General features: G+C 44.5%; 1 protein-coding gene across 7 annotated transcripts in view; it reads right to left on the bottom strand.

Annotated features, from left to right (window-relative positions):
* The window catches only part of LOC126248617 (cAMP-regulated phosphoprotein 21), a 1,051,584-nt gene that overhangs the window by 733,380 nt on the left and 294,644 nt on the right, over positions 1-23,560 (bottom strand). For all 7 annotated transcript variants that reach the window (XM_049949775.1, XM_049949778.1, XM_049949781.1 and 4 more), the window contains exon 3: positions 7,961-8,009. The gene's annotated coding sequence lies outside the window, so the exon portion shown is untranslated. The remainder of the gene's footprint in view (positions 1-7,960; positions 8,010-23,560) is intronic.

Raw genomic sequence — 23,560 nt, 5'->3', positions numbered from 1 at the left:
AAAATATGGGGTTTGATGCAAACACTGTGTGTATTCTCCCCAAATTAGTTTTGTGCATAGCTCGCCTTCATCAGTGGCTTTTCTTTTATTCTGATACTTATTATACAGGTCGAATCCGAACTACGCCGACTAAATTTTGGAGATTCGTCGGTGAACGGAACAAGCCTTTTTCAAACAAAACACACCGCACATACCGTCAACATCTGCACTGTTTTGCAGGACTCTCCAGTCCGATACAGATAAAAAGATACATGGGTGTAATAAGTGCTATTATTGTATAATGAGTTCCCGGAGTCCACGGTCTCTTCTACCAAAATACTCAGAAAATATCTTTGACAAATCTCCGAAATTTGTCGGTGGAGTTCGCATTCACCTTCTATTTCTCACATGTCAACATGTCACTGCTTTGGTGGTCTGTTATGATTTTCTCATACAAATTTCCTACGAAAGTTTGTGTTCATTTTTTTCTGTAGGACTTAATTGGTTTGTGCGTACCGAGCGAGAGATTATGAAAATTCTGCACGTGGTTTCTGAAGACCAGGTATTTCATTGCAGGTTGTGTAAAGCGTCATCGGTAGGGGCAGCTGAATCATCCTCTATGTTCGTGAACTACTGAACTCATCTTACTACTCTGTTACTGTTTTTGATAGCTTCTGCATGTATTATTCTTTGTTCGTTTTCGCTAAATACACTATCTGATCAAAAGTATTCGGACAGCTGTATGTGGAAGTTAATACTCAGTGTGCCACTCTTCGCCCTTATGGCGATATGAACTGTTATGGAGACACATTCAATGTGGCGCCTGAATTTCTGTGGAGGAATGGCAGCCCATTCTTCCTCAAGACCTGAAACCAAAGAGGGTAGAGAGATGGGACGCTGCGATATTGTACAGAGCTCTAACTCATCCCAGAGTTGTTACAGTGGATTCAGATCGGTACTGTGGGCTAGCCGGTCCATTTCAGGAATGTTACTGTCCACAAACCTTTGCTGTTGTATGACAGGGTGCACTGTCATGCTGATACAAAACTCATAGTCTCCGAACTGTTACTCTACTATACGCAGAACACCATGCCGTAAATTGTGTTCATAGTCTTCCGCATTTAGCGATTTCTTAAACGCAATGAGGGAACCATACCTTAATCACTAAAATCACCCCCGTACCCTTAACGCGACCTCCTCCGTACATCACTGTTGTCGTTATACGTGAGTACAGGTAACGTCTACCAGGCAGTCACGAAATCGAAACCCTTCCATAGTACTGCCATAAGGTGTAGTGTGATTCATACAGTAAGTCCAAATCACTTGTTTCCAGTCATGCACTGTCCACTGTCTTCACTCTTTACGCCACCTCAAACATCGTTTAGCGCTGACTATATGGCTTATAAGGAGCTGCTCGACCATTGTACCCCAGGCTTTTTAAGTCTTTACGCATAATCATTGTGATATTTGGGATTCTGGTAGCACTTTGGAATTCATAGTCTCCGAACCGTTACTCTACTATAAGCAGAACACCATGCCGTAAATTGTGTTCATAGTCTTCCGCATTTAGCGATTTCTTAAACGCAATGAGGGAACCATACCTTAATCACGAAAATCACCCCCATACTCTTAACGCGACCTCCACCGTACATCCTCTGATTTAATGCGACTTCTTAACTGTCATCCTACGCAATTCTTGTGACTGTCTTTGTCCTTCAGTACATGAGGTCTGCCTGGTTGTAGTTTAGCTGAGTTGATCCTTCGTGTTTCCACTTCACAACCACACCACCAACAGTCGACGTAGGCAGCTTTAGAAAGGTTGATTCGTATCTCATGGATCTTTGTTGTATGTAGCTTCTTCACGTTCTTTTGCTTCGCCAGGATGGCCTTCCCAGGTTGCATCGTCTTCTCTTTGCCAGCAATGCCAGCGAGGTGCTGTGTTTTCATTACTTTCCGTCGCGGACATCGGAGGGAGCGCCGCAGTGTTAGCTGGTGTGGCTGCCTGGGCAGCCAGCATCACGATCTCGACGACTCGCTGAAGCATCTCGGCGAAGTGTGTGACTTGATCGTGGTCCACTGAGAGACGAAATGAGTGCAGCTATGTCGACGGCAGCTGCATCAGTGCGACAGGCTGGTGGAGCGATCGTGCTCCTGCCACCTGCCGATGGCGTCTTCTGTTTGCCAGCGAGTTTTCTCCTTACGGAGGTCGAATCGCAAGCCGTCCGGCGTACCATCACGAGAGCGCTTTCTGGTGGGTCTTCTTCCGGTTCCTGATGCAGAAACGGTGTTGACAGTCGTGCTACCAGTCTTCGTAGCGTCGGCGCTCGCCCGCTCCACTGCCCGCGCGCCTGGGCGCGGACGTTATTTGGAGAGGGCAATCCTCGGCTTGTACGGCTCTCCATGCTGACGAGCCGCCGCAGCTTTCAGATATTCAGAGCCACGATAGCTCGCCACGTGTGCTCGCCACAATTCTTGCACTTGTGTGTATGCGTCCTGGGCAGCGGTCATAACTGGCTGTTGAAGTTGCCCGCGCGCTTCGCGCATGCGTCGAGGAAGGAGCAGTGGGGAGCCACATGCTCCGCCCCCTGGCAGTGCGTGCACGTCTCCCCTGTTCTGCCTCAGTGGCTCGGCAGTGACTGACGTGCAGGCCGCAGTCGTCAGCTGAAGGAACTTCCGTTTCTCCATGTTGTCGATAGCTATAACCAGGAGCGATTGGTTTTTCCAACCCGGTGGTGTGTGTATAGAAGGGCATCGAAAGATCCGATACCTCCTTCGTCACCTATCGTAAATCTTCGGTGATAGATAGCTGAATACACACGGTGTACAGTCCGGTCGTCTTCAGAATGAGGTCTGTTGTTGTACACTCCTTCAGACGAGGGAGAGATCCTTTATAATTGTCTTTGATTTCAAAGACGATTGATTAGTGGTGGCTTCAGCCCATGACGCCTAATTGTTGTTGGCGGTTGGGAGCTGACAGATTCTGCATTAGCAATCGTGTTTCTCTGTTCGTTTTGCGGGTGCTCCACGTTCCGTCAACGCAATAAAGCGGTTGTCAGATGGCTTCATTGACGCTTTGGTTTTCGTGGCTGCGGTGGAACGAGCCGCAAGTTTCATCATCACCTTCGCCCAGCCATCTTCTGCTCTTGCGCCAGCACTAGCGGAGTTGCGGGATGCGGCATTTCTGGCCACTATCTGCATCCATATGCGGCCTACTACTCAAGTGTCCGTCATTGCCCTCTTCTTGCCGCCAGTCGTCGATACGGCGACTTCTTGCTGACTGGGTGAGCTTCCGTCTTGGGGCCCGGGGCCACCGAGATATACGGTCCCTAAGCAAACTTGTGACGTCACACTCGTCGTCTTGTCAGCCACAGTTCGTCAACGCTCGGTTCCGTGCAGCACGCACGGGAAATCAATATTTAATTGAAAAGGTCCTCAATAAATGTCTAAATTGTGTCGTGTGCTATGGAGAACTTCCAAGTGCACTACCGGCCATTAAAATTGCTACACCGCGAAGATGACGTGCTACAGACACGAAATTTAACCGACAGGAAGAAGATGCTGTGATATTCAAATGATTACCTTTTCAGAGCATTCACACAAGATTGGCGCCGGTGGCGACACCTACAACGTGCTGACATGAGGAAAGTTTCCAACCGATTTCTCGTACACAAACAGCAGTTGACCTGCGTTGCCTGGTGAAACGGTGATGTGATGCCTCGTGCAAGGAGGTGAAATGCGTACCATCACGGTTCCGACTTTGATAACGGTCGGATTCTAGCCTATCGCGATTGCTGTTTATCATGTCGCGACATTGCTGCTCACGTTGGTCGAGATCCAATTACTGTTAGCAGAATATGGAATCGGTGGGTTCAGAAGGATAATACGCATCGCCGTGCTGGATCCCAACGGCCTCGTATCACTAGCAGTCGAGATGACAGGCATCTTATCCGCATGGCTGTAACGGATCGTGCAGCCACGTCTCGATCCTTGAGTCAACAGATGGGGACGTTTGCAAGACAACAACCATCTGCACGAACAGTTCGACGACGTTTGCAGTAGCATGGACTATCAGCTCGGAGACCATGGCCTGCGATGGTGTACTCAACGACGAACCTGGGTGCACGATTGGCAAAACGTCATTTTTTCGGATGAATCCAGGTTCTGTTTACAGCATCATGATGGTCGCATCCGTGTTTGGCGTCACCGCGGTGAACGCACATTGGAAGCGTGTATTCGTCATCGCCATACTGGCGTATCATCAGGCGTGATGGGATGGGGTGCCACTGGTTACACGTCTCGGTCACCTCTTCTTTGCATTGACGGCACTTTGAACAGTGGACGTTACATTTCAAATGTGTTACCACCCGCGGCTCTACCCTTTATTCGATCCCTGAGAAACCCTACATTTCAGCAGGATAATGCACGACCGCATGTTGCAGGTCCTGTACGGGCCATTCTGGATACAGAAAATGTTCGACTGTTGCCCTAGCCAGAATATTCTCCAGATCTCTCACCAATTGAAAACGTCTGATCAATAGTGGCCGAGCAACTGGCTCGTCACAATACGCCCGTCACTGCTCTTGATGAACTGTGGCATCGTGTTGAAGCTGCATGGGCAGCTGTACCTGTACACGCCATCCAAGCTCTGTTTGACTCAATGCCCAGGAGTATCAGGGCCGTTATTACGGCCAGAGATGGTTGTTCTGGGCACTGATTTCTCAGGATATGTGCACACTCTAATTGCGTGAAAATGTAATCATATGTCAGTTGTAGTATAATATATTTGTCCAATGAATACCCGTTTATCATCTGCATTTCTTCCTGGGTTAGCAATTTTAATGGCCAGTAGTGTATTTAAACACGCAGTCAAGAATTATTAAATTCGTCTGCAATAGTTACTCACTCCCCGCCGGAGATGGCTGCTGGCACTCGTAAGACTTGCAGTTTCATGTGCTGTGACGTACGCGCTACAGCCTGTCTTTCTCGTGGGCCTCGGCAGAGCCACTTCTCTGTTCCCGATCTAAGCGGAAGAGAGTTGCCGCCGCCTTGGACTCCACACCTCCTCGGAAATGGTGGAGTAACGGCGCAGCGCAGGAGGAGCGTCCTCTGCGTCGCTGTTCACCTCCGATGAGCCGTCCGCGTCCACGTCCGTATTTGCAGGCCGTGTCGTCTTCGTTGGGGGGATCGGGTGAGGCCACCGGCGAGGTGAGCCTCGTAGGAAGGCGAACCGCCACACCCTTCGATTAGTTCAGCGCCCCTTTAAAAAGAGGGCGCGCCCACGCTACACCTGAAGTAGGACGAGGCAGCCCACTCCGGGTAGGCACACGCCACGTCGGAGGTACTGCCGTCACCTCACCCCGTCGCGTGCGCTGCCGAAGGCACGTCCGCTGTCGTGCACTTCGCTGTCGACTCCCTCGCACACTCAGGCGTTCTCACTGACAACAGAATACTCACCGCCTCCTTTTATACAGGCGGATCTGCCTCTCGTGACATCTAGTGGTCAATTCTGCGTTACGTACCTGCCCCGACACTCTTGATCACATAGTGTATGTCACTGATTTTCCGTAACAAAAATTACAGTAAATTTCAATTGGCAAACGTTTTGAAATAAGCTGACAATATCTCGCGAGAACATATTTTCAAATATTCTAGAACCCTATTTTATGACGAATTTAGGAGTATTCCTGAACCATACACGTAGATAAGGCGAAGTTTGAATGCAATACAAGCGTAAAAATCCAAAATAATGTAGAAACACAAGACCTTAGACTGCAATGGCACTTCATAAATTTTTTTTCAAATTGACGGCCGTGGTGTGCACAGCAAACCGAATCTCCGCGATATGGATTTACTGAGCGATCCATCACCGCTATGTTCACTTAGTACAATGTGAGTCTGGTCTTCTGCGTTGCAGTTTATTAATGTCAGAACGTTCTCCTCCATCATTCAAGAATTTCACATGAACTAATAAGAATAAATCAAGTGGATTAAGGCTTTGCGATGTACGGGTCATTACAAAAAGTAAGTTACACATTATTATGGTAGGTCAAGTAACTTCACTACACTTCAAAGTGGTACAGAAATGTGACACTATTTTTCAACATAAATCACCAAGTCTCTGTAAAAAAGGGTCAGAACGTTCTACTAATCGTTCAGATCCTCTACTATAAAAATTCGCTTCTTGGTGACGGAGCCATTCGAGAACCGCTGTGTGAACGTCCTCACCACTCTGTGATTGCCGTGGATCAGTTCCTCTATTGCCCGGACATTGTCGTCTGTGGTCCATGACGATGGCCATTCCACCCAATCATTACCTCCCACATCTGTACGGTCTGGGTCAAACTGTTAGCCAGTTTCGCTATGGTTGAATGAGACACTGCATTTAGTCCATATACAGCCAGGATATCACGTTGAATCTGAGTGAAATTTAGACGCTTTGCACACATGAGTAGTACAGTCCCGTATACTTCGTTTCTGGATTACGTTTCCAGTTGCCTTGCCATTTCACACTCTTCTGACAATGCGCCACTCTTGTTGCGCAATGCTCTTAGTGTGAAACGACATGTATAATTTATTTTCTGAAGTCCCTACGTAGCTGACCAAACCACAGGATCTCCACAACCATTCTATTTCGAAGAAGTGAGTGAGGGCAGCATCATGCATGAACCACATTATCGTACTGTAGCTTAACTTTCTTCCAAAAATTCTGGTTGTGGTTAAGGAGCATCCAAGAGACCCGTCAGTCTTGGATGTACCTCATGTGACCCTATTAAGTAATTGTCGATAATACCGCACCATATATTGACACTTTACTTTTGTTCGTACCTTAGTACTTCCGAGTTGGAAGGGTTTTATTCTGCTCGCTCATGTGTATTATGATAATTCATTAAAACCCACGCCCGTAAAATAGGCATCGTATGATTTATAAGTTTTAGAAGTCCAGGCTATGCTGAAATTATATCTGTGTAGTACTTGCACAACGTAGCTTTTTCACTCTTCTAATGTACTGTTGGTTCTCGACAAAAGCTCGCAAAAAATTCTCCTCGTTATCTGCATTGTAAGTTCCTGACCACTAAATCCTAGAAATGGCAGAAATGTGACCACTGACTAAAATGTGTTTGCTGATGAGTAGCACCTGATGGGACTTCGTTCTTGATACAGTTGCGTTTCAAGTTTTGTTCATCCGTTTACCAGCCCTTAGATGATATGCATGCCCGTATATTCCCAGTTTGTGGAAGTTTCCATGGTAGTAAAACTGCGAAGCGTCAGTTGGCGTGGCGGGTATCAGCTAGAGTGATACCGCTGTTGTAAACAGGACATGCATTCCGTAGTCTTCCTCCAACCGTCGGTCGCTTTTTCGGTTTACAGCTAAAGCTTACAGTGGCGCTAGGCTGCACATGATTTCAACGAGCAGTTCACAAGTTGTTATGAGACTGCTTGCATCTTGCTCCCTTATCTTTCAAGTGTCGACTGATACAAACAAGGATTTACGTGAGTCGTACGATACATATGTGGAATAATGTCATATCCAGATCCTAAAGCGCTGCATTGTCTCATTGAAAGGGTAACACTGTTTCTCAAACTTGTAAACAGTACGTCCAGAAGGAAAAAGTAATAATAACGGTTCCTGACTCATTGCGTGTGCCAGCATATAACCCTCGGATTTTTTACCTCATTTAAGACTCAACCTGTATAGGATACAGTTTGTTTTATAAATAAATAAACTAGCAATTTAGTTAACTCTCTCCTTTCCGTTCGTTTATATGCATACATCATACAGGACAAAAGGAAATTCCTATTAAACGATAATGTGTAATATATTCAGTGACTATAGACCTTAATTTACCATTCAGTTAAGGAATGTATCGTTATAAATAATTAAATAATCATTCCCTCGGGTAAGATCTAGTGTGTAACACATGACTTATACTTTTACACACGCTGTTTGATACCGTGTTGTGATGACAACTACTTCACTTACCTGCAAGGAAAGGGCGTAACTTTTTCGCAGGTTTTTCCTCAGGAGCGATCTGAAAAGAAAACAAATAATGTAATTAATGTAGCAACTAACGTTTCATGTTCAGGGGTAGAAAATGTGGGAAACACGATAAGATCATTTACTAGCTTTTTGAATTTATTTCATAGCAAGAAAGTTACTAAGTAGTGGCAATGTACAGAAAGGAGACGCCTGGTGGCATGAAATCCGTACACGACTTTCATTCCAACAGTTCACTATATTGCATACGCGCCTCCGTTCCCGATATCTCTAACGCACTACTGTGCGTTGGCGCTCGACTAGGAGGTAAGCCAGTTTGAATACTGGTGGTGGACGCAGTTTTCACTGCAAAGGGAGGAGAGCAGGTGGTGTACAGTTCTCGATCACCAGTCTCTGCGCCAAGATCCTGGATTAAACTCCAACGCTTCGGCAGGGTCTCATGAAGTAAGAGCGTGTGTCACATTTGATCCGGCAGCCCCTTTGGAGCTGTCGAGAGGAGTAGCCTACGTTTTGGCACTGGATGTCTCCATCTTTCTTCCTTGTCACCTTTCTATAACACAGCACTGTAAACGCACCCATTACACTCACCAACACTCTAAAAAAAAAGCCCATACGACACAAGCCTCACATATCTGAAGGGACGGAGTCTACGAGCGCGGAGTAAGAACCCCCTTCCAGACAAGCGGCTAAACCCACCCAGTGGGATGTTCCAGCCAGCAGTGCCATGCGACATTTATATTTTCACTATATTGCATATTCAGTGCTTCTGGGACGTGCTTGGCTTCTAAATGAATGAATGAAATTAATCTAAGATACACTCCAATCCTATGTTGAATTGTTTATATAACTTTTATTATACAATATAGATGCAACCGGTGGCCTACAGTGCGACACTGGATCATATAATGCCGGATACAAGTGAAATTAAAGCTATTTTTTAAATAAAGGCTCTTTGATTAGAATTAGATTAACTACTTCAAATTTTATTCTGAGGAAGAATTTAAGTACTTTGTAAGATGACGCGAGTCCACACACACAAGGAAGATACGAGTCAACTGAAATGGAAAAGAATTTGAACAATTCGATACACCTAAATATTTCGGTGTAATCCTGGACCGCTCCCTAACATTTCGAAACCACTGCACTAACAATAAGAAAAAATGGTCATCACGCTATTATCTGCTTCGTAAATTAGATGGCTAGAGATGCAAATTCTCCAAAAGTACGGCCAGCAGCTCCATGAGTCTGTCACTTGGCTGGAGAATATTCCTGTTCCTTTGGCACATACTCGTTCTTCAAGCCAGCAAGTCCTAAATGAAACATGTAAGATCCATCACAGGGTGTTGGAAATAGACCCCAACGCACAAATTATATTCCCCTACACAAATTACTCCATCATACATACAACGTTACAGTGAATAAGGTTTTTCACCTCACCTGATCACTTCCTGCAACCACAATATCCTCCATCACATCTACCGATATTCAGTAAATTTCCTACACCCAACGACACATTAAAAAGTCGAAATCAGTCCCGCAGTGAGGAAATGAGTGTTGAGAGCTGATGGAGTAATACGTACTGCCGTGATAGGCAACGTCATAGAGGAGGTGGTTCCCCTTTGCCTTCCTCCGACATTTTATGAAGTGTCACGTATGTAGTGTGTCGTGTAGGTAACAGTGATGGGAGCTTTTACACTGTAGTGTAGTACCGTGATTTATCGATGCATGGTAGGTAGATGGTGCCGGCGCATAGACTACACCTCTCGATTAACACCAAGGTGATCGTCGAGCTTAACGTTCCTTGGGTTGGAACTGAACCCAAGACACTGGCATAAAGCCAGGTGATTAGGAAGACATCATATCCCCCCTTCCGGTCCAAATACTTGCGATGAAGATTTCATCCCCCACCAGTGCTCGAAACGACTGCCTTCGAGTCGAGTGTCACTGCCCAGGCTTGAGTTACTTATCTCGACCATGAATACAGGTCAGTAACACACAATCACATCAAACGTCTAACAAGTACTAAAGCAAATGTTAAACCTAGCTCAAAATTTTTTTCCGCTTGGCAACTCCTTCCATTCCCTAGACGAATGTTTGTTCAAAAAATGGTTCAAATGGCTCTGAGCACTATGGGACTCAACCGCTGAGGTCATAAGTCCCCTAGAACTTAGAACTACTTAAACCTAACTAACCTAAGGGCAACACACACATCCATGCCCGAGGCAGGACCGTAGCGGTCGCGCGGTTCCAGACTGTAGCGCCAGAACCGCTCGGCCACCAGCGGCGGCGAATGTTTGTTAAAAACTGGTAGCATGTACAGCGAAAAAATTAATTTAAGAATATTACTGCTAGTTACGCGAGTAATATTAAAAACTAATATTTTCATTATTATTAAATTTAGGCCACTGTTCTATTTACTATCCAGTAAATATGCAGCGTGTATCCATATTCAGAAACATATGATACATGATAACTGGTATACTGCCTCGTTCCACATCACTTCGATAAAATCCGTGCAAATGATCTACAGAACACGGAAATAATTAACACATTAGGTAGAGTGAAAGAAATCCGTGGTCATATTATGGAAGCTGTATGTTTCTTAAGCATCCGGAACGTGCAGATGTTGAACAGAGACTGTCAGTGCCAATAAAGAACATAATTCGTATAACGAGAATTTGTTTGTTTCGTTTCAATATTTCATCTTAGCTTCTCAAGCAGCGGGAAATTATAAATGCATTTTTAAAATTAAGTTGGTTGCACCCCTTACGAATTATTATATCTTTGGTTGCAAAATAATTCTCTTGAAATTATAAAATAGTTTGTAAAATAATGAAAGAGATATATGGTTAGTCTTTGGCGTGCATGGGTGGTTGACTGCGATAAACTGGGAACTATTTTTGGCGAGAACAAAAAAAAAAAAAATGATTCAGGTGTAAAATGGTTCAAATGGCTCTGAGCACTATGGGACTCAACTGCTGAGGTCATTAGTCCCCTAGAACTTAGAACTAGTTAAACCTAACTAACCTAAGGACACCACAAACATCCATGCCCGAGGCAGGATTCTAACCTGCGACCGTAGCGGTCTTGCGGTTCCAGACTGCAGCGCCTTTAACCGCACGGCCACTTCGGCCGGCGATTCAGGGTGTATATCACTTCTTATTTTGCTTTGAATATCGATGTAGTATAGCTTATGAAAGCGTAATTCGCTGGCTAAGTGGATAAGTGCTAAACGACAAATCCAAAGGTCTAGGATTCGCTCTCCATCAGGTTTAAGAATATTTTGTGCCATGTGTCGCTTTTTTTACTAAGGATGGAATTATTTAATCTGAAAAAATGCCAAGTTTCATCCTGATTCGAAGCTTCCATTAAGTAATTTTAAGGGTTGGAGGAAGTTAAGGACATATATTACCTCCAATAGGACCCTCCATAGCAAAGCACTGCGGAGTTCAAACCGACATTCGAGATGAGGACGACTTCACATTTACACATGATGGAGACCTTTGTACGGAACTGGTATACTGTTTAGCTTTATTACAAGTCTTATGAAGGTATTATGTAATAACGCAGGTACCAACTAATCATTTGTCCAGACAAAGGCATTCGAGTATGGCTTGGCACAACCAACAAGGCGAATGTCACTAAATCCTTCAAACGACTTGAAGTTAAACAAAAGTAATTCCCTCACTGTAAGTTCTAGTAGTAACATGCCTATATGTCTCCTCTAGACACTTTCTCCATATTTGTTATTTACAGTGTGGTACCTTTGGGTTTGAAGCACAATAAAAGTGTATACACTGTAAATACGTATTACACGTAGTCTGTAACGAAATGTCACTGGGCAGAGTGAACATTAAATATTTTGTTACTTTATTGTCTATCAAGCGTCAATTTATTTCACAGACGTGAATGTCATTTCTGGCCTAAATCACGAAATGCATGTGAAATTCTTATCCTTTAGCTGTTGCACACATATTCTCTTTTTGTCATTAGCTGGAACAAAACTGTAAATTTTGCTTTTTAATTGTCTTACTCATGCCAAAAACATCAAGTTATATTCACGTTGTGGCAGACGTTGAATGTGCACCCCTACAACTTCATTTCAGACATAACGCGGTCGTGTACACGGTGGGGTACAGAGGGCCGCCAGACAAATGTGAAATGAGCTAAAGGTGCCCTGTTGTAGTTGCAGCCGCCACCAGAAGCTAGGAAGTTAACACACTTCATAATGGGACAGCAAGGGGATGCGCATCAACAGGATTCGTGAGAGTACTATGTGCCAAAACCAAACAATGGAAATTAAGCTAGGTACCGCTCTGTTAACAAAAGTTTCAATTTAGGCCGGCTTCACACGGGGCCACTTTTCAGCGCTGCATAGTGGTTCGAAAGCAGGGCTTTCGCTGACGTTAGCGGCCTGCTACCGAGCGCAAGTGAGGCTCCAAACGCGCGTGGAAATTTGTGGTAAGGTCTTATTGGACCAAACTACTGAGGTCATCCGTCCCTAAGCCTACACACTACTTAATCTAACTTAAACTAACTTACGCTATGGACAACAGACACACCCATGCCCGAGGGAGGACTCGAACCTCCGACCGGGGGAAGCCGCACGGACCGTGATAAGGCGCCTCAGATCGCGCCGCTACCCCGCGCGGCCAAACGCACGTTAGTGGGGCTGCAAGCACATGTTAGTGACGCTGCTCAACATGTGTCAAATACTGAGCAATAAGTGCAGGATGTATCACTAAATGTTCATCAAGAATTGCCAGGAACTGCAGTAAAACCTTGCTGCCTTCTGCGTATTTTCGTCAGGGAAAGAGTTGGGTATACGTTTGAGGACACGCTTTGTGTTGATGGCTTAGAGGATGAGATTCCAGTAGCCAACCCTCTACCTGTAAACACTACTAAATACACTCCTGGAAATTGAAATAAGAACACCGTGAATTCATTGTCCCAGGAAGGGGAAACTTTATTGACACATTCCTGGGGTCAGATACATCACATGATCACACTGACAGAACCACAGGCACATAGACACAGGCAACAGAGCATGCACAATGTCGGCACTAGTACAGTGTATATCCACCTTTCGCAGCAATGCAGGCTGCTATTCTCCCATGGAGACGATCGTAGAGATGCTGGATGTAGTCCTGTGGAACGGCTTGCCATGCCATTTCCACCTGGCGCCTCAGTTGGACCAGCGTTCGTGCTGGACGTGCAGACCGCGTGAGACGACGCTTCATCCAGTCCCAAACATGCTCAATGGGGGACAGATCCGGAGATCTTGCTGGCCAGGGTAGTTGACTTACACCTTCTAGAGCACGTTGGGTGGCACGGGATACATGCGGACGTGCATTGTCCTGTTGGAACAGCAAGTTCCCTTGCCGGTCTAGGAATGGTAGAACGATGGGTTCGACGACGGTTTGGATGTACCGTGCACTATTCAGTGTCCCCTCGACGATCACCAGTGGTGTACGGCCAGTGTAGGAGATCGCTCCCCACACCATGATGCCGGGTGTTGGCCCTGTGTGCCTCGGTCGTATGCAGTCCTGATTGTGGCACTCACCTGCACGGCGCCAAACACGCATACGACCATCATTGGCACCAAGGCAGAAGCGACTCTCATCGCTGAAGACGACACGTCTCCATTCGTCCCTCCATTCACGCCTGTCGCGACACCACTGGAGGCGGGCTGCACGATGTTGGGGCGTGAGCGGAAGACGGCCTAACGGTGTGCGGGACCGTAGCCCAGCTTCATGGAGACGGTTGCGAATGGTCCTCGCCGATACCCTAGGAGCAACAGTGTCCCTAATTTGCTGGGAAGTGGCGGTGCGGTCCCCTACGGCACTGCGTAGGATCCTACGGTCTTGGCGTGCATCCGTGCGTCGCTGCGGTCCGGTCCCAGGTCGACGGGCACGTGCACCTTCCGCCGACCACTGGCGACAACATCGATGTACTGTGGAGACCTCACGCCCCACGTGTTGAGCAATTCGGCGGTACGTCCACCCGGCCTCCCGCATGCCCACTATACGCCCTCGCTCAAAGTCCGTCAACTGCACATACGGTTCACGTCCACGCTGTCGCGGCATGCTACCAGTGTTAAAGACTGCGATGGAGCTCCGTATGCCACGGCAAACTGGCTGACACTGACGGCGGCGGCGCACAAATGCTGCGCAGCTAGCGCCATTCGACGGCCAACACCGCGGTTCCTGGTGTGTCCGCTGTGCCGTGCGTGTGATCATTGCTTGTACAGCCCTCTCGCAGTGTCCGGAGCAAGTATGGTGGGTCTGACACACCGGTGTCAATGTGTTCTTTTTTCCATTTCCAGGAGTGTATTTCATTCTGCTAGAATTTTTGAAGCTAAATCTATGAGAATTTGTATTTCGCTTCTCTATTAGAAAGAAAACATACGCATGTCACTGTTTTTCGAAATTCAGTCCCTAAGGGAATTAAATAGGGTCAGACTGACTCACTAACTTATCATCGCCCTGGCCAAATCGCTAAGGATAGAAACTTAAGTTTGAAGAGGGTGTAGTTCTTCTGCTCTAGGCATCGTTTAAAAAGGGATTGTCCGAAATTCCACTCCTAAGGGGGTGAAATAGGGAATGAAATGCTTCTTGAAAGTGTATCGCTACTAAGGGACTTTTGAATCTGGAACTACGAAACCTGGTATTTAGTTTCTCAGTCAGAAAATAAAAAATACGTGTTTCAGAGTTCATGGAAATTCAACCACTAAGGAGCTAAAATAATGGATGAAAGTTTCTTTGAAAATAAATAATCACTGAAGAAATACTAAGGTATTTTTATGGCTACATGTATGACAATTGGTATTTCACTTCTCGGTTAGAAATTTAAAAAAAATGCGTGTTTCAGTGTTGCTGGAAAATCAGTTCCTAAGACCGTGCAATAGAGGATGAACATTTTTAAGAAAATACTTGGTTGCCTTAAAAAATTTTAAAGCTAAATTTATGAAAATTGGTATTTCATTTCTCGGTTAGATACGTAGAAATAATTATTAGGGGATAAAAGTTGCTCTAGAAATGTCTCCACAAGAACCCAAATGCATGGTTAACAAAACCTTTGGACTCCAGCTACCAGACTCGCTTTTTTGTCAAAAGCACATTCGGAAAAGACCACGTTTATATGACCTTAATTAGCGTGAAAGGCTTAGAAGGTGTTGCAATTTGTGAACAACGAAAAATTTGAGTAAATAAATAAAAAAAAATCTCTGCAGGCCATACAGTCTACGTGAGCGAAGGAGCGGCCACTAAGCTAGTTTGTTTATAACTTTCAAAACTGTTTCTTTGATCTTTTTACAAATTTATATCGCTTCTGATATTTTTCAAGAGTTTGGGATTTTATACCAGTGCCAATGTTCATTAAATAATTATAATAAAATAAAAGCAGAAAAGGGACAGAATATTTTAAAAGTTCCATATTAACACCATCTGGGCCAAATACTTTCCTGTTTTTCATACTTTTTAAAAATACTGCCAGTTCTCCTGTTGTAATCGAATCCACCGTAGTGTTGTGTGATGTAATACGCTCCTCATCCTTCAATTCTTGATCTTCTCTTTGCTACACTTTTTTTTAATTCTTTCCACTGATCTTCGCTAATTATATTTGTTGTGCAGCATATTTCTTCCTTCTGTTTAAGGGTTTCATTAGTTTAGGACAAAAGTTTTCAACCGATATACATCGAGTTCTACTTTAGTTATAAAATGATCCCATGACTCTTAGTGTGCTAGACTTACTATCTGCTTGCCATAGTTCCAGTTTTACTTGTACCCCTCTCAACTTTTCGATGTTTTATTCTGTCGGCGTTATCGTAGGCTCAATTTTTTCCATCAACGTCCTTTGTGATATTTTCATTCCAAATCCTTAATCGATTCTTTTTCCTTAACTTTCCATCTTCCCACGCCTCATATGTCGCTCTTTCTATGCGTTCTTTAATATTTTCCCATTCTTTGTCTATATCCCGAACAGTGGGAGTGTCTAGCAGATATTTCTGTATCCGACTATGATAAAATCTCTTAATACTTTCTTATTTCAAAAGGTATACCTTAAAGACATCCTCAAGCTTTGTTTGTCTTCTTTGTCTATGTTTCTTACACTTAGCTATCATCGTAACTGTTGTGATGACTAAATAGTGATCAGAAACGATATCGTTTACTCGGTGTACGTGTATGTCTTTAACTTGATTACATATCCTGTCGTTTGGGATTACGTGTCTATTGAAGATCAAGAACCCCTAGCCCTCCATGTAAACTTACGTTTCTCTTTTTTCCTAAAAATTGTGATAGTGACATAAAGCTGTTTGAAAGATACAAACTGTCAGCAAGCTTAAGATTACTAACAAATTCATTTCGTGTACAAGGTGTAATGCACTCCGCAGCACTGTTTAAATAAACCACTTTTCCAGATTCTGGTGTCATATCTGATACAGGATGAACCAGAACTCCACCGGCAAACTTTCAGAGGTTGGTCATGGGTACCTTCTGAGTATTTTGGCATAAAGGATCCACGGTCTCCGGCGGATCGTTACAGATTTGTTGCATTTCGTTTAGTTTCTTGGCTCAGTTAGCGTCATATCTATGTCGCACTGAAAATAGTGCACAAGAGTGGCTTCAACATGATGGGGTGCTGGCACACTTTGCACTCGTTGTTAGAAACCACACTGAAGTGTAGTTTGGACGACAATGGATTGGTCGCGGTGGTCCCGTTTCTTGGTCAGTTCGGTCATCAGTCATGACACCAATGGACTTCTTCTTCTGGGACCACGTGAAGAGCGTAGTTTACGAGAATCTGGTCGACACTAGAATGGACCAGGTTGCTGACATTACCGCAGAAGCGAAACTAGTACGCCAAACTACTGGAGTTCTGGCATGTGTAAGACAGTCGATGATACGTCGTTGTGCACTCTACCGTGATCGTGGTAGCCGAAATGTTTAACAGTACCTGTGAAAAAACACAACTGTGCTGTACTGTGTATTGACAGATGGAACTGAACACACTGTGATAAAATGTGCATGTTTCTTATGAGGGTTCATGCATTACTCTTTGTTGTGCGTCGTACGTTTTGTTTATTGCATATTAAAGGCTTCTTCACTGTTATGAAGGTATCTTCGCAGAAACAAGTGTGACTGCGGTAACAAACAGAACAAAGCACAATTAATTTATTACTGTGCAGCAAGCCGCTGGAGATCGTGGTTCACTTACACCAAAATACTTAGAAGTTATCCTTAAACAACCTCTGAAAGTTTGTCGGTGGAGTTCTGGTTAACCCCCTAGAAGTGCTCAGTGCTTTAGTAGTTAGCAAGTTCGTGAAACCTCCGGGTAAAAAGATTGCCTCCCCTAAGAGCTATTAAATGTATCAGGTTACAGTATCCGACTTCTAGTAGACTGTGAGTCTAGAGTTTACAAGGCACGAGTACCGCTGGTGCTGGTCAGCGAGCTGAGAATTCTGCACATCCTGATGTCTGTCAAATTTGTAGTGTTGAATATCAATTTTTATAAGAAACGTAAGGCTCCCTGCAGCTAGGCTCAGTCATACACATCTCCTCATTTGAGGATGCTAAGTTACTAGCTAAAACTTTGATTAGAATTGTTCATTCCAATCGTTCAACAGCTGAGAAAGTATCGGTAGTAGAAATTTAGATGTTACATACAAGTAATTCTCTGAGAAGTCTGTCTTCCTGTAACAGATGGTGAGAAAATTTCAGCTCGTGGCTTCTACTCTTTTCTAGTTGATGCGATACACTATGTATAGTTTTGACAACTAATGTAATAGCATTATAAACATCCGAAGTGAGTTGCAAATTATAAGAAGAGGAGAAGTATGGATCTGTGGCGACGACTAAGCGGATACACTCTTATCAACGACCGACGGAGTGATTTTACAAAGTAATGGATAGAGGACATCAACAAAGTACAACCAGCTTATGGACACATTTGACATTAATGGGCAACCGCATCTTGTTAAAATACTGTGTCAGAATGCTGTCTCATAATCGGTCGAGATTGGCACACAGTAAATCAGCATACGATTTGGCGTAATAGCCCAGAATTTATCTGAATTCATAACCGATCGTTCCCACAGCAAAAAAACCTGGAGATTCTACAATGTGCTTCTCTGTTGCCGGCCGGAGTGGCCGTGCGGTTCTAGGCGCTACAGTCTGGAGCCGCGTGACCGCTACGGTCGCAGGTTCGAATCCTGCCTCGGGCATGGATGTGTGTGATGTCCTTAGGTTAGTTAGGTTTAAGTAGTTCTAAGTTGTAGGAGGGGACTGCTGACCACAGCAGTTAAGTCCCATAGTGCTCAGAGCCATTTGAACCTTTATTTGCTCTGTTATATACGTGGTTCCTCTTTTAGACACCAAAAAAATCACACAAAAAACGCGCCGTACTGCTGACCAAATGATGTCTGAGTTAGATAAAATGTTCGTGTGCACAAAGCAGCGACATATCAGAAAAGTATGCAACAAAACAATACCAACGAATTTCCGAGTTTTAAAAAGATATCTTGAGGAACAAACTGAGGACTGAAAAGCATGTCCAGAAACGTCATCCGACGACGCTATAGAGCGCTGAAGCTATACGGGCCAAAGTCTCCGGCGAGGCCATCCCTTGTGCGGTTTTATGCTGACGCAGTGGGCCTTACAACATTCAGGAAATTAGATGCCGACGGCGTCTCCTCCTGACAACTCTTTGGACAGTGCTAAGCACAGCGTCGCCGTAGCAGCTCACATTTGCTGGCCTAGAGGCAGGCCTATATGTTCTTCGATCTACGTCGTCGTGGGACGACGTTTCTAAAAATGAGTTTTCATCTTCAATTTCTTCCTAAAGACAGCCAAAACAATCCCTCGATGCTTGTCGGCATCCTTTGATTAAAACCTGTGTACACTGATCAAGTAATATCACTCTGGAAAATTTCACTGTTAGTAGCTACTCTATCTGATAGACATTATCCGGACACCCCTACGTAATGAGGCATTAGCCACTAAATACGATTTTGCACTGCACGTATGTCCCGAGGAACAGGCACTGCGGTGACTACGGCTGTTACGAAATACATGAAATGCATTCGCACTTGCGAATAAAAACAGAACGACATCGAAAATTTGTGCAAGACCGGGAATCGAACCCGAATTGCCCGCCTTTATCGAGCGGTTGCCTTTACAACTTCGATTATCTGATTACGCTTCATCGCCATGACTGGAAACGATTGATTTGCAGTGATGAATCTGATAGGACGAGCCGACCCGGTGGCCGAGTGGTTCTAGGCGCTTCAATCCGGAACCGCGCGACCGCTACGTTCCCAGGTTCGAACCCTGCCTCGGGCATGGATGTGTGTGATGTCCTTAGGTTAGTTAGGTTTACGTAGTTGTAAGGTCTAGGGGACTGATGACCTCAGAAGTTATGTACCATAGTGCTCAGAGCCATTTGATAGGGCGAAGTCGGTACTGTATGGAGGACACATGGACAACGAGATATGGAAGACTGGGTCTGGCCGTGAAGCGTGCGGGGATAGCCGAAGTGGTTAAGCCGACTGCTCAGACAAGCGGGAATTACGGGTTTGAGTCCCGGTCCTACACAAATTATCAATGTCATTATTTCATTATACAGCTGAAGGCGCCGTTGCCCTTCGTCCATAGTTCGCAGTATATCATGTTAGGTGAGAGCAAGTCGAGTTTCGAACGAGCGATTCTTTCTGAAACCGTACTTATTCGTGGACTTAAGCTTTTAAGTCTCAAGGAAATTTATTGTATCTGAACTTAGAATATGTTCAAGAATTCTGCAGCAAACAGATGTAGGGATATTGGTCTGTAATTTTGTGCGTCCGTTCTTTTACCTTTCTTCTATACAGAAGCCACCTGTGCTTTTTTCCAGTCGCTTTGGACTTTCCGCTGGGCGAGAGATTCGCTATAAACGCGAGCTAAGTAAGTGACCAGCGCAGAACTATTACTCCGTAACTGCTAATTGGGATTTAATCCGGACCTGGTGACTCTTTTGTTTTCAACTCTTTCTGTTATTTCTCTATGTTAGGAAATAACTATGTCGTCTGTACGGGACTCAGTGCGATGGTCAAACGACGGTATGCTTGTACGATTCTCCTGTGCGAACGAGTTTTTAAACGCGAAATTTAAAACTTTGGATTTCGTTTTGCTATCTTCTACTGCCACATCAGACACGTCAACGAGTGACTGGATGGAAGCCTTAGCGATTTTACATAGAACCAGAATTTTTCGGCCTCTAGGCAAGATCTTTTGCTAAGGAAGTCGGTGGTAGTTGTGTGCTTCGCGCATAGATCTTTTTACAGATGCACAAATCTCTACTAACTTTTGGCTGTCTTTATTTGCTCGTTCTCTTTTGAACCCACCAATGACAGTCAACACGGAATGGTGCAGATGTTGCAGAGCTCGTGTGTGGTCTGGAATCGTCATGCTGAAAGAGAGGGTACTCTGTGTGTGGACGAAATCTTCGGCACGTTCTATGCAGGTAGATACTCCATTAGAGCACCCTGTTTCTTACTCACCACCGAGCGAGTGGTGCAGTGGTTAGCACACTGGACTCGCATTCGGAGGACGACGGTTCCAACCCGCGTCCGGCCATCCTAAATTAGGTTTTCCGTGATTTCCCTAAAATCGCTTCAGGCAAATGCCGTGATGGTTCCTTTAGAAGGCCACGGTCGATTTCTTTCCCCATCCTTCCCTAATCCGAGCTTGTGCTCCGTCTCCAAAGATCTCGTTGTCGACGGGACGTTAAACGATAACCTCCTTCTCTTCCTCTCACTCATCGACATACTTACGTAACACACCGCCATATTACAGGTTACAGTTCGGAGCCCTCTATCGGCAGAAGGTTACAACTTGCGTCAGCAAAACGGAAAATTATATACTTTTTTCTTTATTGGATTTCAATTCCCCCACCCCCCACCCCCCCTCACCACGCACCCCTGGACGGGGGTGGTGGACTGGCGGCAGCGTGATATGCTGCTCTACAGCCTACAGAAAAGTTAAAAGAAACATAATTAGAATAGAAACAAACAAGAAAAACAGGCGATAAGACAGTGACATTGTAAAAAACTGTAAAATGGCGGAAATTTGTGGAATTTCGCAACACTGACAGGGGACGCACAACACTGAACCACTCACTTATAACAGCACTATACAGGTGACATGGCGGCAGATGGGGGGGGGGGGGGGGAAGGACCTGGACCTGTGAGGGGGAAAAGGGGAGAGGAGAGGAAAAGAAGAAAGGGGGAGCCGATGGAGGGAGGGGACATATAAAAGGGGGAGGGCTGGGCTGACGCGAGAAGGAGTGGGAAAGTCAGTGGAGGGGAGAGCAAAAAGGACTCTTGGGGGGGGGGGAGGCAGAGAGGTGGTAGGCGGGGAAAAAACGGGATGGAAGTGGGGAGTGGGGGGAGAGGGAACCCGAGGAAAGGAGGTGGAGGTGGAGGTGAGAATCAGAGTTGATAGGAGGGATAAATGGAGAGAGGGCATCATCCGGGAGGGGGAGTCGACTGAAGCCAACTTGGGAAAGGACAAAGCGGAAAAGTCGCCAGAGTAATATGAGTGACATGTAATACCCCAACCGGTATTGAGTACAGAAAAAAAGACTAGGGCACTACTTTTCAGCTCGCCCTCGTACTTCAAAATTAAATTTACTGTAAGTAACTCATGCGACATTTAGCTCAGTTTGCTCACTCCTCGTAATTTCATTGCATCCTTATATTTCTTATAATGAGGACCCTGATTGGATTTGCAGTATGTAATGAAGCAGTGTAATAACAAAACAGCTGAAATAAATAATTTTTCTCGTAGTTAGTATGTGCAAAGTTGAAGTGTCTGAACTCATCTCTTGAATGACATTGTGGGACAAGAAATATTCAGCTTGTTGCTCTCGTCCCATGTAGGATCCGGATATACAGCCACTTATCGGCGTTACGCCCAGCATTTCACGAAGAAACACAGTGTCAGCTCTGAATAGCAGAACAATTTGCAAATTTCGTTGTGATGGGACAGAAATCTGACTGTAGCTTACTAGGAGAAGGCACTAAAGTAGGCACTGATTTAAGAAGGGAATGTAAACAGTTTCTGCTTGATCCTGCTTATGATATTGCAGTTGACACTAACGTGCTATTCGTAGACAAGCGTTTTATATCTAATGATGGTAATAATGAATTGAAACAGGGCACTTGTTAATTAAAAATATTCTGCGATCGCTACATTCCAGGTAGGATGTCACCTTTTCAGTGGCTTAAGTAAACCTATGAATATCTATACCAGGATGGCCGAACGGGAATTCAAACTCTGATCTTTCCGAATAAGTTCAATACGGAAACCACTAGTGCCATCGATCCGTCTTCAGTTCTTGTTCAACAGGAACCGGGAATTAATAACGCGGACAGCAGAAACGATGGCACTGACAGGGTTGTGAATACTTTATGAAGGTGCCTCGTCTCGTCTGTGCCTGTCTCAAGTCAATAGAACTTGTCCCACGAGTGGGCTCTAATACTTTTAAAGTGTATTAACTTGTTCGAATTGTTAATTTTTCAAGTCATAATGTAAAATTGTCGCTGCAATACAAGTGGAGCCATCTACGAAGTTTTTCAACATTAGCTGCCGAGAGCATTAAAAGCTGAAACCACTTTAGAATGAAAATTTATATGAAGAAGACTTTATTTCAGTAACCTGGTTATTAAACGTAACTGCAATCTTATTTTAAAACTCTCCTTGATAGACACGTCTTTAAAGTAAACGATTTTTTTACTGATTTAATGCCTTATTCCATGTTTTGAGGTAACTTATCTCTTGATCTGTAGGAACTTATCACACACAATATGCTGGATAATCTGTTTATCGACTCCAATCTGTCTCTCTCTACAGCTTCTCCCTTTCACTAAGTTGCTCCAAGGACCAAAAAACTATTTTTTGATGTCGTAGTAGATGTCTCAGTAACCGGAATCCTTTTCGGTAAGAGCTCACCGTGGAATACTTCCCTTTCGTGTCTATATTACTAAGCGACTATCCCGAAACCCGTAACACAATACCAGTTTCAGGCTGCCTATCTAACGGCTTCCAGGGACATCAAAAATGTGATTTTCAGTATTTCGCTGGATTATTGATCGAATTTAAAAATTTAAAATGCTGACATAATCTACTCGTTAAGAGTCATACTCTTATGTTAAAAATCTAACACAATAAGATAAGTATTGTAGCTAAAAATTTGTGTTTGTTTTAAGGCAGCGTAACTGACGGAGCTAAAATACCCGGACTTTATTCATGCAGTATTTGAAAATGAGAGCATTTAGCGTCTTCCAACAAACTGTACACATAATTTAAAACCAATATGGAAATTTTCTCGCTGACACTCCCCACAAAATCATGGAAGGAAAAAAGTTTACCACCTACTACTTTTTCGTCGTTCATGAAGTAAAACGTCAGCACAAGAGATGATGTTTTAATTCATTACTTCTTTACTACCGACTCTATTTACAACTCAATTCGCAGACAGTATCTACAGATACTACTGGATATACCTGCAAGATTATATCACTGAACGACATACAGTTACTGAGATATGACG

The sequence above is a fragment of the Schistocerca nitens genome, chromosome 3 (genome assembly GCF_023898315.1).
Source record: "Schistocerca nitens isolate TAMUIC-IGC-003100 chromosome 3, iqSchNite1.1, whole genome shotgun sequence".
Taxonomy (NCBI): Eukaryota; Metazoa; Arthropoda; class Insecta; order Orthoptera; family Acrididae; genus Schistocerca; species Schistocerca nitens.
The sequence above is the reverse complement of the archived record's forward strand: the minus strand, read 5'-3'. Positions and strand labels throughout refer to the sequence as shown.